The sequence below is a fragment of the Eretmochelys imbricata genome, chromosome 12 (assembly GCF_965152235.1).
Source record: "Eretmochelys imbricata isolate rEreImb1 chromosome 12, rEreImb1.hap1, whole genome shotgun sequence".
Classification (NCBI taxonomy): Eukaryota; Metazoa; Chordata; order Testudines; family Cheloniidae; genus Eretmochelys; species Eretmochelys imbricata.
The window spans coordinates 40,263,500-40,277,927 of record NC_135583.1 but is presented as its reverse complement, the minus strand read 5'-3'; positions in this window follow the sequence as shown (position 1 = coordinate 40,277,927).

Here is a 14,428-nt window from a genome sequence, read left to right as displayed (position 1 = left end):
AAGGTGCTTGGTAAGGGAAGTTTGGATGAGCCCAGGCAGCCTTGTGAGCTGATGGCTGTGTCTAGTCAGCAGGGTGGGAAGGTGAGGAGAATGGCAGATGAGTGTCCCTGGACCTTACCTGTTAGCTGGGTGGAGAATTGGGACAGTGAAGGAAACGTGTCTGTGTCTGTCAGGGGTATTGACTTGCCTGTGGAGGGAGCTACCCTGATCTCCAAGCAGTTGTCTGTGATCAGCCCTGTGTGCTGAGACAAGGGGAATGAGATCCCAAGCTGTGTGTCTGGTCAAGGAGAAAGTGTGTCCGGCTCTTCTTTGTCTGTGGAGCAGACAGAAGGGGCCTTTCAGCCTGTGATGGTTGAGGGTCGGGCAGTTGTCTCAAAGCTGGTTCTGGATTCAACTAAACCCCAGGAAGGGAATGGTCCTAAGTTGTGTCTGCTCAGGAGAATGGCCCCGCATCCAATTAGTGTCTATGTACAACCCCAGAGCCCAGACAATTCTGGTGCTTGTATTTTGCCTGTTGCTAGTGTGTTGTTGGGAAAGGGTGGAGCAACTCTGTCTAATCAGGGTGAGATCCTAGCCAGGGCACAAGGAGAGCATGAAGGTGATGTGATTGTGTTACCTACTGAGGGTGTGGAAACCTGTGGCAAGAAGGAAAAGATTCCTGAGCTTGTGTGTGGCACAGGGAAGGAGAATGCTTCTGACCTTTTTTCTAGGAAGTCTGTAAGTTTGCCTGAAAGGGGATTGTATAGGAATCCGCCAGATGGGCCAGAAGTAATTCTGGATGTAAGGGAGACCCAGAAAGAGTCTGTTGTTGCTCAGGAAAGTGTTCCTTTAGAGCAAGCCCTAGGTGAAAAGGGTAAGAGCAGAATTTCTGTGAGGGGTGAATTGTTGCATAGAAAAGCCCTAGGGAAAGGAATCCTCATGGAGTCTTTGCAAACAGTTTACTGCAACTGAAGGGTGTGAAAGTGATTTAATCAAGAACGTTTCAGTTCCTAACAGCCAGAAATTTTCTGTTGTGAATGGATCCACTGACTTTCCTGTTGAAAGATCCAGTGTGGATAGCTCTGAGACAGTCTCAGATGAAGTGAAAGCTGTTAAGAAAGTTAAACAGTCCTATAACCAAGTGGCTGTGTTTGGCCAGCTTGTTGGGGAGAAGACCCAATCCCAGTTTGACCCCCTGGGGTTTTGGTGGTGGCCAAAGGGCACGGGCCGCATAAACCTTCCCACATGCGGCCTGTGAGTGCTATCGACCACCCCCAACCTAAGGGAGGGCGTGAAACTGGAAGGGCCTGGTGTAACTCCTACCAAGGAATGGGAGAGAGGCTGGGGCATCCATGGTGGCTTCAAACTTCCCCAGGTCACTGGCTAAAGTGACCCTGCTCAGTTTGGTCTCGAAGGGGGGAGAGATGTGATGAAGTGGGACTGTTCTCAATGTTTCCTCTGAATAGTGTGGGGGTGCCTCAATTTCCCCTAGGCAGTTCTGTGACGAAGTGGGACTGTTCTTAATGTTTCCTCCGAATATTGTGGGGGTGCTCAGTTTCCCCTATGCAGTTCTTAAGTATCTAGGTGGTGGGATAAGGGTTTATGATCATTGCAGAGCTCTAGAGGGCAGGTGGGTGCAGGGGTCTGGACACAGAGAATGGCCGACACCCTGTTTCCTGGCAACTGATGGCCTGGGCCCTTCCCCCTGCAAGGTGGGAGCTAAAGGGTTGGAGAACAAAGGAATCAGGTGACCTCCTGGCCTGGGAAAGGGACAAAGCCCAGGGGAGGAGGGGCTGGAGGGAGTTTCAGTTTGGGGCTGGCTGGGACATGGAGTGAAGTGCAGACGTGGTTGTCTGGCTCACTGCCCCCCAAAATGGACCCAGCTGAGGGGTCCTGTTCTCTGCACCTGCAAGCTCTGTTTTAGACCATGTTCCTGTCATCTAATAAAGCTCTGTTTTACTGGCTGGCTGAGAGTCCCGTCTGACTGTGGAGTTGGGGTGCAGGACCCTCTGGCTTCCCCAGGAGCCCTGCCTGAGCGGACGCGCTGGGGGAAGTGCAGGGAGGGGCAGAGGATGCTGAATGCTCTGAGGTCAGACCCAGGAAGGTGGAAGCTGTGTGAGCTGTGTGTCCTGTGGACAGTCTGCTCCCAGAAAGGAGACTTCCCCAGAGTCCTGCCTGGCTTCACGGGGAGCAGTTCCAGAGCATCGCCCAGGGACTCCGTGACAAGTTCTTAAGTATCTAGGGGGTGGGATAAGGGTGTATGATCATTGCAGAGCCCTAGAGGGCAGGTGTGTGCAGGGGTCTGGACACAGAGAATGGCCGACACCCTGTTTCCTGGCAACTGATGGCCTGGGCCCTTCCCCCTGCAAGGTGGGAGCTAAAGGGTTGGAGAACAAAGGAATCCGGTGACCTCCTGGCCTGGGAAAGGGACAAAGCCCAGAGGAGGAGGGGCTGGAGGGAGTTTCAGTTTGGGGCTGGTTGGGGACATGGAGTGAAGTGCAGATGTGGCTGTCTGGCTCACGGCCCCCCAAAATGGACCCAGCTGAGGGGTCCTGTTCTCTGCACCTGCAAGCTCTGTGTTAGACCATGTTCCTGTCGTCTAATAAACCTTCTGTTTTACTGGCTGGCTGAGAGTCACGTCTGACTGCGGAGTTGGGGTGCAGGACCCTCTGGCTTCCCCAGGACCCCGCCTGAGCGGACTCGCTGGGGGAAGTGCACGGAGGGGCAGAGGCTGCTGAATGCTCCGAGGTCAGACCCAGGAAGGTGGAAGCTGTGTGCGCTGTGTGTCCTGCAGACAGGCTGCTCCCAGAGAGGAGACTTCCCCAGAGTCCTGACTGGCTTCATGGGGAGGGGTTCCAGAGCATCGCCCAGGGACTCCGTGACACCCTGTTCCAGCAGCAGCTCAGCGGGGGCCACGAAGGGCAGGAACGAGAAGGGCACATGCAGGGATCCAAGCGACAGGGGCCACCCATCCCCATGCTCCAGCCACCAGCTGGGGTCGGGAAGCGACAGCACCTCACTGCACACGCTGCATGACACAGCTGGTGATGTAACTCCTTCCTTTGAGCATCAGCCATTGGCCGCTGCTGACGGCAGGAGCTGGGGCCCATTGGTCCCGGCCCCATGTGGCCCTCACGCCAGGCTGCATCTCACAACGCACAGACAGGCTGCGTCTCCCCTGGCAAATCCCCCACGCTCTCCCACTCCTGGGGGCGGAACAGAGACACTCGCGCTGACAGGCCACGCGATGTCCTCTGACCCGGCTCGGATCAGGTCTAGGTCGCTGCAACGCCGGAGCGCTGTCTGCACTAGTCCCCCACGCTGCTGCTAACACCAGCAGAGCTGCACCAGCGCTCGCAACAACGGGGGAGCCCCGAGGGCGCTTCCTGCAGGCCAGGCCCCAGCTCAGGAGGCAGCTGGACAGGGCAGCCATACAGGGGCACAAAGGACCCTGGCCTGCTGATTGCTCCGTTAGTGCTCAGGAGCCAGGCTCTGGCCCGTAGCACTGTCCTGCTGTCCACCTGACTCCGGGCACAGGAGCAATGAATGCTCTCTGAGCACTCGCTCCTGGCCCAGGTGCCCGCCCAACGTCGGGGAGCCCCGCTGACGCTGGATGAGGTGCCGGGAAGCCGGAAATTCCATCATTCCCTTATTACATGTGATTGAAGGACGTTGGCCAGGCTGCGTGATCCAAGGCGGAAACCGTGGGGCAGGGGCTAGCAGGCCCACGGTGCCTCTTGCCTGTCAGCCTGGCTGTGTTCGCACCAAACAGATCCTGCCACCAGCCTGACCTTGTAGCCGGCTCATTACCCCGGGGCTGGTGGGATCCAGCAATGCCCACCCTGGCGAAGCCTGCCCTGCTGGAGCTCCTGAATGGCCTGCCCCCAGCATACCCCATGGGGCGCTCACTGGGGGGGGTGGGGGGGGCAGTCTGCGCCCTCCAGAATGGAGCAACTCCAGCAGAGGCTGAGGGCCTGGGAAATGCACTGCAGGGCACGGTGAGCACGGGGCTGGGGCCCAGCCGTGAGGGCTGCGTGGTAGGGCAGGGGATGGTCTGGCAAGCGGGGCAGGGCCCCCGAGGGACCAGCTCCGAGGCACCCAGAGGACCCTCCGTTGCATTCTGGGAATGTGGGTGTGGCCCAAGAGAACCCCCTCCCCACACCTGCAGCCTGCCTCTGCACCAGTCTCCCCTTCTCTGAGCTGGCTGGGTCTGTGTTCATGCCAATGACAGACCAGAGCCAGGGCCCCGCGCACAGGGAGCCTCTGCCAAAGGGGAGACAGCAGCTGAAGGACCTGTGGCTGGAACTGGAGCCTAGCTGTGCCGGCACAGGGCCTGAGGAAGGGCCCTGCCAGGACGGCACTGGGCAAACAGAAGCCAGCTCCTATTCCTCTCCCCCCACCTGCCAGCCCCCCATCAGCCTGATGGCTGCCTCTGAGAATCCCCACCAGGGGCAGGCAGGGCCCCCCTCCGTCCCCAGCTCAGCAGAGATCTCTCAGGCACAGCCTCTAATGGCCCAATTTCTGAGGATAAAATGATCTTATCTGCCTTTAATTTGCCTTCCCCGCCTGGCTTCAGAGCACAAAGCTCAGGCTGCTAGTAAACCCTCCACTGGAAATGCAGAATCCCACCGGGAGCACGCTCAGCGCCTGGGAGTTGGAAACCGCCCTCGCCCAGAGCACACAGGCGCTGGCTGGCACAAGGGAGGCTGTGGGCATTCGGCATCAGTGAGCAGGGCTGGCCTGACAGCCCCTGCGATGCATGGCTCTGGTTTATGCCCAGAACAGTCTCCCAGCCATGAGACTGCAATGGAAAGGGGGGCTGAGTGGGGGGAAGAGGGAGGTCATGGACCATGGCTCAGCGATCCGCTGGGCCACATGCCATAGCAGCACATGGGTCCAGGCCCCTTGACCCCTTGCACACGGGGTGCCAACGGGCATCGGCTGTTAGCAAGTGGGTTGGCTCCAGCTGAGTGCGCAGTGACTGAGGAGGGAAACTCCCTGCCCCATTCCCAGCCCCACCCGGGGCCTTTTCCTGCTTTCACTAGTAACAGAAACCCCAGGCCTGATGCCCCAGCACCTTTGCAGGGCCCCTCCCTGCTGGTGCACAAGCAGAGCAGGCCGGCAGGGAAGCGGGCACAGATGCATGGCTGGGTGACACCTGGTCTATGCATTGCTGCCCCTGCCTGCTAGGGGGTCCCACCTCTCCCACCGCCCGGGGCTCTAGGCAATAAGCAGGAGTCCCTAGCAGGCAGGGGCAGCGGGGCCAGCAGTCTCTGACCGTGGGCGTCTCCCTGCAGTAGGTACTGCCAGGACCCTGCCTGAGCCAGCACTCGCACAGGGCTGGAGCGGGGAAGAGAGAACTAGGGGTGGGAGCTTTATAGCTGGAGAAGGGAGGTCTCCTGGCTAAAGCTGTGGACCGGGAGGAGGTTGGGGTGGGGTTTCAGGACTCCTGGCTCTGCCCCTGGCTGACCTTGTGTCCCACTCCCGCTCGGTACAGGAGGTTGTTACAGCAGGAAGCCAGAGGGACTGGTGCCAAGATGCTCCTGCAGCATCCCTGGCCCGCTCGAGAAGCTGCCGCCTGCCTGGGCCAGGCTGGTGTCTGGAGACGCTGGCATATGGCCCCACTTCCCAAAGGAGCCAGCCGGCAGGTTAATTAAAAGGAACAGCTGTAATCAGGCAAAGGGGACATGGCTGCTGCAGAAATGACCTTCCTCCCAGCGCCTGTCACAGCGCTTGGCGCCTCGGCCTCATTGCCCAGGACTCGGGTCAGCTGCCTTGCAGGAGGGGCCTTCTGTCAGCTCTGGAAGAGGCAGGTTCTTGTGCTCAGTCTCCAGTGCCTGGCTGGGTCCCCCCCAGCCCGCCACACGGGGGGGCAGCCTGCCCTGGCACCAACAGCTGGGAAGAAGTGACGAGTCCCAAACTAAATGAACCCTGTGAACCAGCAGGGTGACGTGGCTCAGCATAGCTGGGGACAGGCCACATAGTCCCTCCTCTGCCAGGCACCCCAAGCTCCACCCAAATCTCACCCTGGGCTCCCCCAGCAGCTGGGAGCTGGCAGGATTTTCAGGGTAGCCAGGTCAGGGGGTCCCCCTTTGCTCTGGAATTCCCCACACCTGCACTTGCTGCAGCAGCTTGTTAGGGAAAGGGAGGTTGGCGCAGGAGCGGGAATGGCAGCTCCAGGGCTGGGCATATGGCTTTGCCAGCCCTGCTAGCCAGGCTGCTCTCTGGCATGTGGCCAAGTTTCCTCAGTTTCCTTCTCTGTGCAAGGGGGACACAGCCGCGCTGACTCCCTGCTGCTGCTGGCCAGGTTGGTGCCAAGGACTAATAATTACTACCTAGTGCTGCTCATGCAAGGGGCATTCCCTGTCCCCGAGCCACAGCAGGGGACTGCAGAGGGGTTGGGGTGCCAGGCTGGAGGCACTGAGCTCCCTGTAAATTCCACTAGGGAAAGAGATCCAGAGCAGGCAGGGAGCTTGGTCTTTCAGTCCCTGAGCCTGGCACGATGGGGCAGCACCGGAGAGGCTCGCGCTGCCCAGTGCCGCGGATAGAGCACAGCACCAGGACTCCTGGGTTCCATTCCCAGCTCTGCCACTGAGTCACTGCATGACCTTGGGTAAGGCACTTAGGCCGATGTTTTCACTAGAAAGCTCAGATTTCAGGTGCCACCTCAAGATACCTGCCCAGCTCCTCTGAAAAGCAGGCCTGGGCCTCACACCAGGCACCTCCACACAGGCCCCACTGCCTCGGTACTTCCCACTGCCCAAGGTCCCTGGCTGGCGAGCGCCCACTGAGGGCAGTTAGCAAAGGCTCAAGCTGATGTGGGTTGGAGGAAGAATCTCTGAAGGAAAACGGGAAACGAGGCGCTCAGACAAGGAAACGAGGCTTGCTTCTTCAGCAGTGAGAGTAATTAACCCCTGGAACAACTTACGCAGGGTCAGGGTGGATTCTCCGTCCCTAGCAATGTTTAAATCAAGATGGACGTTTTTGGAAGAGCTCTGTCGTAGGGAGTAGCGTGGGGCAGGTCTCTGGCCTGTGCTGACAAGGTGGCCACAACGGTTCCTTCTGATCTTGGAATCTAGGAACGACTCGAGTTGAGGGCGGAACGGCTCAAAAATTCTGCAGCAGAAACACGCACCGGAACATGCTGCGGAGCTGGGGACTGTTGATTCCGTCGAGACTTTGGACAGGAACCAGGCAGCAGGCTGTGCCCACCAACCAGCCCGCCCGCCTGCGGGCTCCCAGGGGTGCCCAGCTTCCACGATCAACAGCCCCCCCTGACAGGGCACTGGGATCCCTGCCTTCACAACAGCCCATTTTAGACAGATCCCCCCCCTTTCAGATTTTCCCAGGGGGAGCAGCCAGCCCTTGCCGGTGACCCCCTGCTCCCCCTCGGTCCCTGTGCTCTTCCTTGGCAGGCTCAAAGCTCAGCCGGGAGCTGCTGACGGAATGGTGACAACACAATGCCGCGGTGACGTCGCACAGCGACGGTGTTCTGAATGGGCAAGGGAGGCGGGGAAGAGCTGCTCTGATGGCACACAGGGAGAGGGGAATGCAGGAGAGCTCACACCAGCTCGGACCCTTCTCCGGGGAGGGGACGAGCCCCACCGTGCGCAGGGTGAGCCACCCACATGGTCCCTGCTTTCCATGCAGACACGGGGCCACCATGAACCGTGTGTTCATTGTGGGGTCACCAGCTCTGGGCAGGTCTCTCAGCTCTGGAGTCGTTATGCAGCCAGGGGAGTTACTGGGGGTCTCTGGAGTCAGGCAGTGCAGAGGGGCTGGTCCGGATGCCCTGGGGAGGGGTATGCTGCCCAAGGTGCAAACCATCCCTGCTTTATCAAAGCCAAGTCCCAGCAGGGGTTTATTGCCAGTTGAAGATTTACAAGATGTACGACTCCTGGGTGAAGAATGATATTAAACCCAGACCTCATCATCGAAGCCTGGCTCCTTGGAGGCAGAGCGGGGAGGAACCATTGGCATTGTTTAATTAAGATCCTATTCAAATGTGCAAGCCCTGAGCTCTTGGAGCCAGGCTGTCGAGAAGCAGGGCGCCCCAGACCAGGACATGTCTTGTCAGAGGCTTGGGAAGGTTGTGCTGCCCCCTCTCACACCTGACCTATGCGCTGGTCAGTCACTCGGCCCCTCCTTTGCAAATCCTCTGAGAAGTTGGGGCCCATGGCTGGGAGCTGGGGTGACTGGCAGCCGGGGGGAGACTGGTAAGGAGGCCAAGACCAGACAAGCCCAGGGATGAGGACAGCCGAGCTCAGGACACTGCACTGGGGCAGCTGCTGCTGTCACCCAATAGGCAGCCCTACTGCCAGCAGACACTGTGCTTAATCCTCTTCCGTGTGTGACCGGAGGAGCTGCTAGCCCTCCCTGGCTGCCTGAGCCTGGGCTAAGCAACCAGGGCGGGGGGACGTCCCTCCCGCTCCCCCAGCCTGCTCTCTCTGCCCAGATCCGACACTGCGATATGCCAGGCTTCCGAGAAAAGCCCTTCACTGAACGCCCATCAACGCCATTTCCAAGCTGAGTGGTGCTGAGCAGCCAACCCAGCCTCCCACCACCCGCTACCCGCTGCCGGAGCCGTGCCAGCTGGAGCAGCCTTCCCTTTGCCCCGGACCCCGGCTGCCAGACAAATTGGCCACTGCAGCAGTTCTGCCTGAGCTCGGCCCCTTCCCTCCGCCTGGAACCCCCACAGCGCTCCAAGGCGTGAACCCACACAGGCTAATGAACCTGGCTGCCAGTGGGCGCCTGCTAGTTACATGAGCTCTAATGCGGCCCGGGAACCAGGAGGGGAAACTGGGCCTCTTCCACACACCATCCCCAAAGCAAGCAGACAGAGAATCAGACATGGGCGGGGGGCATTCTGCAGACCCCTTGCGCTGCGAGCGGGGGGAAAGGCTAATAACCAGCGAGGGGAAGGGGAGCCTAAAGCAGACAGCCTCAGCCTGGACACGCAGAGGTGCTGAGCTCCATCACGGGACGAGGGCGTGGCAGGAGGCCGCGGGTCCCTGCTCCCATTGCATGGCTCTGCTAGACACCCAAGCAATCAGAGGGCACCAGACTGAAGTGCAGGGCCTCCTGCAGAGAGATTGCACTGAGGAGCTGGCCATGGGGCTCCCAACTCCCTGGCAGACAGGTGGAGCATCCAGCCCATCAGTTGTTCTATGTGGGCTGGTGGTTTCTCTAACAGGTTTATCCCTCTGCAGAGGGCGCCCAGGGAAAATGCCTTCTTGGGAGCAGAGTCCCATCTTGAGGGGTGCCCAGGAAGGCAGAGTACTGTCATAGCCTGCTCAGCCTAGCACACTCTGCATAGGGGAGCAGGACGTCTGGGCTTGGAAAGACTTTTTTCTGCAGCAAAATGTTGAATTTATGGCAGGGCAAATTCCCCAAAATTCAGGGTGGTGCCCAGGGATTGGAACAAGGCTGCCCAAAGCTGCACTTGCCACCTGCAGCTGCATGTTACCCCCTGAGTCACATCCACGGGCTCTGTTCCCACAAGCTGGACACTTCCTGGCTCCATTTCCAGGGAGCCACATTCAAACTGGCAGGGAGAGCCCTGCCAGGGCTAGATCCCAGTCTGCAAGGGACTGGAACACAGGCTGGGCAGGGGGGACAGGGACAGAGCTAAGTCTTATGAACACTTGTCTGCCAGCAGGGCCAGTCCCCCAGCTGCTGTGCAAAGAGCACGAGGCATCTGCAGGGTGTTCCCAGCAGTGCCCAGATCTCTGTTGATCTCATGTGTCTCCAAGCAGGGACTTGCCACTGGATGCAGCCCAGCCCAGGACACTCAGAGGGTTTCCAGAGGGTTTTTTGGACTAGCTAGTCTAGGTACAAAGACCCAGATCCTCTAAGTACCAAACTCCCATTCATTTCAGTGGCAGTTAGGAGTCAAAAGGTCTTTGAGGATCTGCACCAAAGCTCCACTCTGTGCTTCCAAGGTGGCAATAAAAAGCAGAGGAAAGAACCAAACTGCCCAGGGACTGGGGAGGGGAGAGCAGTGCAGGCAGCTGGGCAGAATGGGAGAGTCAGGGCAATGAAATGTAAACCCTGCCTGCGGGGAGAGGAAACCAAGAGCCCAGATACCAGAAGGGGAAGGGGACGGTGACCACACAAGCACTCGCAGGAGGGCGCGTCGATTTCAAACCTGCCCTGGTGTGACTTGGCTGAGTCAGCCAGGCCCGTAGTTGCAGCGTGGAAGGTGTGGGAGGCCATCCAGGCCAGACCACACACCTCCCACGTATCACGTGGGAAGCAGGGAGCGCTTGCTGCACCAGGCGACAGTTTCCTCTTCAAATCAGTTTCCTGAAGCCCAGATTGACAATCCGGAGACTCTGAAGCCAGCTAATCAGATAGTACATGACAGCAAGCCAAGTGCCTCCTGAAAAGCAGAACACACAGTTAGCAACAGCTGAAAAGCTTCAATTAATTTCCTGTCATGTACAGAGACTGGGAAGTGCAAATGGTATTTTCTGGCAGCCCAGCTGCAGCCTTGCCCATGGCGCTGGACCCAAGTTGCTCCGGCTTCCCTGCCTAAGTGACACGGATGATTGGGTCCTGTCCGCCATGGAGCTCCCTGCAGAAAGCCCCGGTCCCGACATCCCCAACTCCCCCCATTCTGGGTAGGCAGCTTGTTCCTATTTCAGCCTGCCAGCAAGTGTCATGTGACAAGGCTGCGTAAGCCCACGGCAAGGGCTTCCAGCCCATGACCTCCCGCCTGCAGTGCCCCAGTGACGACTCCTTCGGGGCCACAGGACCACTGGTGACATCGCTCTGGGAGCCAAAGTGGATCACCACCAGGGCAAAGGTTTGGTCTTCAAACGCAGAACGTCCCCAGCCTCTTCCCTCCGCCCCACCATCGCAGCAGTCTTGCTTGGCTGAAGGGGGGTGGATGGAGCCGAGGCCCTGTGACATTCTGGGTGTAATAGAACATCTCATTCAAAGCAGACAGGGCCAGAAAGGGTTAATTAACTCACAGACTGACCTGACCCATGGTCGTACTTTAGAGACTGGTTAGGAAGATCTGTAAAGGAATAGAGCTTTGAAATGCAAGTCTGCATTGTTAGAGATAGAAGGGGAGATGTTTGCTCAGGTCTTGTGTTGTAAGCAAACAAGTCTTGTCTATGGCTATAGCTTTGATTCAAAGATCAAAAAAGGAATATTAACATTTAGGAAGTGTCACAGAGGCCCTGGGCAATGCTCTGCAACTGCTTCCTACGAAGCCAGTCAGGACTCTGGGGGAGTCTCTTCTCTGGGAGCAGACTGTCTGCAGGGCAAGAAGCTCACACAGCTTCCACCTTCCTGGGTCTGACTTCGGAGCATTCAGCATCCTCTGCCCCTCGGTGCACCCGGGCGGGGTCCTGGGGAAGCCAGAGGGTCCTGCACCCCAACTCCGCAGTCAGACGTGATTCTCAGCCACCTGTAAAACAGAGGTTTATTAGACGACAGGAACATAGTCTAAAACAGAGTTTGTAGGTACAGAGACCAGGACGCCTCAGGCGGGTCCATTTTGGGGGGCAGTGAGCCAGACAACCACGTCTGCACTTCACTCCACGTCCCCAGCCAGCCCCAAACTGAAACTCTTTCCCGCCCCTCCTCCTCTGGGCTTTGTCCCTTTCACCCAGGGCCAGGAGGTCACCTGATTCCTTTGTTCTCCAACCGTTTAGCTCTCACCTTGCAGGGGGGAAGGGTCCAGGCCACCAGTTGCCAGGAGACAGGGTGTCAGCCATTCTCTGTGTCCAGACCCCTGCACACACCTGCCCTCTAGAGCTCTGCAACAATCACGCAGCTTATCCCACCACCTAGAGACTTAAGAAATGCACAGGGGAAACTGAGGCACCCCTACAGTATTCAGAGGAAACATTAAGAACAGTCCCGCTTCGTCACAGGAACATACTTGAGTGAAATAGTATTATTGTCTATGTATCTTTGACGGTTGTGAAAACCGGTATCTGAACTGTTTAATGGACAGATTACCCTGTGCTAATGGCCAGGATGTTTGGAAGAAGGAAAGTTAAGCCTATTGTTTTCTCAGGCCAAAAGGCTGCAGGAAATGTATAAAAACCTTGGGACACGATCCTTCTTCACCTCAGATCTGCTTTGGGTTTCAAGAAGGGGAAACCCTAAGCCATAGGATTGAGATCCCCAGTCGCTGACTGGAGTCACCCTGAATATGGACATTGGACTATAACCTATGGGCTATTTCTAAAAGGCCTTTTGGCGACTACAAGCTTATCTCTGCTGTGTATCTGAACCTCAAGAACTGAATTCAAGTCTGTCTGTATATTGATCTTTTAACCAACACTCTCTCTTTCTTTTTTAATAAATTTTAGTTTAGTTCATAAGAATTGACGATAAGCGTGTATTTGGGGTAACATCTAAGTTATTATTTGACCTGGGTCTGGGGCTTGGTCCTTTGGGGTCAGAAGGACCTTTTCTTTTTTATGATGAAATAAGATTTTTTAGACTATCATCCTATGTTTGACATGTGTGTCTGGATGGAGGCCTGCGGCTGGGCACTTTAAGGACACTGCGTTGTTTGGACGGCTGCGAACCCAGGGAGGGGCTGTAGAAGCTGGTTTGGGCTGGCTGGGCAAATCTAAGTATTGGAATATCGACCAGCATTTGGGGTTTGTCTGCCCCATTCTGTTTGCACTTCACCCTGATTGAGTGACCTCAGCTGGCTCCCATGGGCAGCCCCGTCACAGACCCCATCCCCACCACCCTGCCTTTGCTCGGCTACCCGGGGGGATACAGCGGAGTGGCCCGTGGTACTGCCTCCCCTGCCACAGGGCCTAAGCAGCTGCCCAAGCACAGGGGAAGATGGTTGAATAAGGCATATGAAGGGGGCTCTCCACCTCGGTTCTACTGTCAACACTGCTGCTGACATGCTTCGAGAGCTTTGGCGTTTCTTACCTTCTTGGCCCCACTTTCCCCCACCTGCCTCCTGCCAGGCTGAGTCAGGGCCCATTTGCGAAGGGCTATAAAGTCCTCACATTCTTTGCAGTTCTATTCATACTGGAAGGTTGCCTTGAACGAAAACAAGACAGCAGCTGCTCATCCCAGATTTGCACGGAAGCAGGCACATTAATGTTCCTTCAGCCAAAAAGATGAACCCGCCTTATCCAGAGGCACCCTTGCCGAGCTGAGAGCGCCACACAATCGTAATTGTCTAGCTCTGCTTCACAGACCTAACAGGAACAATCTCCATAAAAGACTCCAGGCATACCCTGACCATCTGGCTCAGAGCAGGTGGCCAGAGGGTCAGGATAGAGCAGGACAGCAGAGTCAGTAACTGACAAGACTCGGGAAGTCTCTCTTAAAATGCTCATTCACGTGGACCAGATAGAATTTCAGTTCTTTAATGAAAACTGCTTGTGACACCTGCTGGTTTCTGAAGGGACTGCAAACCATTCAGCCTCCAGCACTGTTTCCACAGAATACAAGCCCTGAGAGGCAGCCTCACTGATCAGACTGCCCATCACCCAACCCAACTGCACTTTAACATTCAAAATATCAAATCTTGCAATGCAGCCACCTCTGGGGTGGAGAGCACAAGCCAGCCTGGTGCACAGCAAACTGGTGGAGATTGAGTGGAGGATTAGCCACACACACCAACACAAGCCTCACCATCTATTGAAAGTGAGTTGGATCCCATATGCTAAAGTTTTATATGAAAGATACTCCCACTTCCTGAGCAAAGTGCATGGAACTCAGCCTATGGAGGAGGAAATGCCAAATAGACCCTGCTGAGATTGACCCAACCCATCTGGGGAGTTTAATATTTTCAAGGCCAAAGCTCAGACCCCTGAGCCACAGCCCCCAGCACATCGGTTGAGTAGGAAAAATGGCAAAGAGACACTTCCCAGGACAGCAACCTTTAAAAATGGTAATAGTGGAAAATCTAAACTGAGGTTTTTGCTCCGCCAAGTGGCAACAGTGAGTAACTGCACCTTGCCCTTTGAAAGAAACTGCACTCTAAGATGCCCCTTCATTTTCCTACTTTTATGGATAAAGTAACAAATATTTAAAACCAGACCTGTTAAACCCCCATATACACTGGAAGCTGTCACTAGGCTTGACAGAACGCTTATAACACAAGATGAGCACCTCCCACCATGACCGCAGGAGACAATGTACAATTTCTTAGAACTCTTAATAAATGTCTATGCACCAGAGTTTTTATAGCTTATGTCTTGGCCACTTTCCAATCTTGGTAATTACTGCTTAAGTCTTGCCTGCATATTCTGTTGGTGAGGATAGTCACAGCCTGCCCGTCAGGAGCAGTTAGATAGTTGACATATTCCATCCCAGGACATATATGCATCCCAGGGTTGGTTGCATTTCAGTGGTGGATTCTTGTTCCCTGTGCATATACAAGTCACTTGTCTTCTCAAAGCACCTTTTGTTTCTTTCTATAACACAGGCTATGTCTACACTTCAAAGATAA